Here is a 3176-nt window from a genome sequence, read left to right on the forward strand (position 1 = left end):
TATGAAGGGCCAAGATCATGGATGTAGGGTGGACGGGGTAAGATTTCCTGATGAAATTCTCATACAGCAGTCCTTGTTGTTGTTGTTGTTATGTGCCATAAAGTCAGTTCTGACTCATAGCGACCTTGACAGGGTTTCACAGGCTATAAATCTTTATGGGAGCAGAAAGCCTCATCTTTCTCCTGCAAAACAGCTGATAGTTTCGAACTGCTTACTCTGAGGTTAGCAGCCCAATTTGTAACCACTACGCTACCAGAGCTCCTTACAGTCCTTACTACCCTGAAAAATGAGCAGGTACACTGCTCATACTGGAAAAAAGAAATTCTCAGTGTAACTTCTACCGCCATTTTCTACACCAATGCAGCTCTCAACTTTCTGAAAACTTCTTCATAACAAACATCCATGAGAATTCTCTCCTTAAAGAAAATACATCAAGACTACCCCTTTGAATTTCTCCCAAAAGAATCACCATAACCTTCTGATCTGACCTCTCCTCCATTAATTGAACTGACCCCAGCAGGTGCCCTTGTTTTGATTGGACTTTTATAAAAACATTTTTATAAGGAACCCTGATGAGACTAAGACAAGGGTATTGTTGAGAGAACTTGTTTGCAGCCATCCATTGATCTCAGAGATAACATTTAAGCAAGTTATGTTTGGAATAAAGTCATGCTTTATGTTCCAGTATAGCTGAAACCATAGTAGCAACATTTTTTTCTACTGTAGGGAATTACACCATTATCCTTTGCCATTAAATCAATTCCAGCTCATGATGACCTCATGTGTTACAGTGTATAAGTGTGTTCCGTAGGGTTTCCTTAGCTATGACCTTTCAGAAGCAAATCTTTAAGCTTGTTTTCTATGATTCCACTGGTTGGATTTGAAGTGCCAGCCTTGAAAACCGTCTGCACTATCCTAGGGTTCCATTGTGGAGAGAGGTAATATCCGTAAGTGAGTTCCTAGTGGTACTGAAAGAGTTGCCTGTAGTTGTGGCTTCTCAACATTCACTATGTTTAACTCTGCAATGTGTTCACTGAACACATTTGTGCTGGTCGTATAAGAGGGCTCTAAATAAGATTAAAGAAGCATATGCATTCTACTTTCATTTTCATTTTAAGCTGCTCAGTAGCAGAACCATCATATAAAGCTAGCAACTTCTCTTTCACACTGCATTTTATTTCCCTCACTCTTCATTTATTCATTCTAAATCAGTTTCTTAGTATTTACTATGTTTTTTTTTTTTTAATCTTAAGGAAAGGTGTAATTGGGCAGATGACTTATTGGGTGGGACTATTGAAAAAACCCACAAAATAGCTTTCTAACAAGTCCTACATTAAGTAACATCAAAATGATTACTGAAAAATAATATCTGACAATGACTTTGTAACTATGTGTATGCATAGGTGTGGTATTTTAATGCATTGCCTATATTCTAGACTTCATTCACAAAATTGCACATAATTTTAAAGGAATATTTTACTTGCATTTATAGTTATCTGGCACAAACCTAGTCTTTTCATAATCATCATTTAAAAATTATCACAAATGTTATAAAACCATGTTGGATTTTGAAGGCCATTAAGCAATCAATAATCTGAAATAGCAAAAATATCTAATTTTTTTAAGCATACCTCTTGTTGTATTGTTAAAAAAATCTTACTTCACAGCCAACATAGCTCCTATTACTCTCAAAGAATTCAAAGACACAGCTAGTTTTCCTTCTCTAAATTAGTTGTTTGCATAATGCCTTAGAGGCTAGAAAAAAATGTCTTCTGCCCAGTTTTGGCTTTAATTCTATAAAATTTCCCCTTGGCTGACGGAAAATAATCATAGATCTCAAGAGTAAACTATTTCATGTCAGTTTGAGCTGCATAGGACGTTGAGAAGACGTCTTAATTCCATCCAAATGCAGTAGAAAAAGTGTTGCTATCAGTGATGTCTGCCACAGAAAAGCAAGAGATGAATTATATTGACTGTGGCTGACATCAATTAATTGTGCTTTAAGCTTTTCTTAAATATATTCACTTTTAATACATTAAACCATAAGCTAATAGTTGCATATAGTGAGAGAAGTGATTTTTTTTATGGAATACTGTGTTTTGAGCATTTGAAGTGTTTATTTTTGCTCGTACAAAAGGCATGACATGACAAAAACTTTATCAGCTTATTACTATAACCAACTTTTGCACTGCATTTTCAGGTTACAAAGTATTCTTTACAGATTTCATCACATATATGGTGTGGTGTTGTGGGTTAATGTGTCCGACTGCAAAGCCATTTGAACTGCAAGGTCGGCAGTTCAAGCTCACCAGCTGCTCCTCGGAAACCCTATACAGGGTCGCTATGGGTTGGAACCGACTTGACAGCACTTCACAATAACAACATTCCAACTACCCTATAAAAGCAAGGATTAGAATATCCTTATATGCATGGACTAAGACACAAAGCCATCATCCATCACTTTGGCACACTGTGGTAGTTTCTGTGTTGCTATAAAGCTAATGCCACTGATATTTTAAATACAAGCAGAGTCATCTACGGGGGAGAGGTTTCAGTGCGGTTTCCAGACTAAGATAGATTAGGATGAAAGTCCGGGTGATCTGCTTCCAAAAACTAGCCAATGTAAACCTTAGGGATCACAACAGAACACTGTCTGACACACTTGGGATACATTATCAGGAGGTATCAATTTCTTGAGAAGGCTATTGTCTGGTCAAGTAGAGTACCAACAAGGGGCAGGGAGAAAGCAACTGTAATTATTTCAGAACGATCAGCACAAGGTTAAAGACATCCCAAATGGTTCCCTTTCCCAAAGTGCTGTGGCGGTGATGATGATGGTGTGCGTGAAGTTAGTTCTGACTCCTGAAGACTCTATATGGGGTCTCTGAGGCTGTAAACTTTTCAAGGAGCTGAAAACCTCTATTTCTCCCATGGAACAGCTGGTACATTTGAACTAATAACCTTACGGTTAGTAGTCCAATTCGTAACCTGCTACATTACCAGGGTTATGATGTTGCTGTTGTTCAGCGCTGTAAAGTCAGTTCTGACTCGTAGCAACCCTGTATAGCGTTTCGAGGTGCGACTGCCGACCTTGCAGTCCAGTGCTTATCCTACAGCGCCACACCAGGACTCCCACGACTCCAAAATTCTGATATTAACCACAACTCCTCTGGTAG

The sequence above is a fragment of the Chrysochloris asiatica genome, unplaced genomic scaffold, assembly GCF_000296735.1.
Source record: "Chrysochloris asiatica unplaced genomic scaffold, ChrAsi1.0 scaffold00036, whole genome shotgun sequence".
Taxonomy (NCBI): Eukaryota; Metazoa; Chordata; class Mammalia; order Afrosoricida; family Chrysochloridae; genus Chrysochloris; species Chrysochloris asiatica.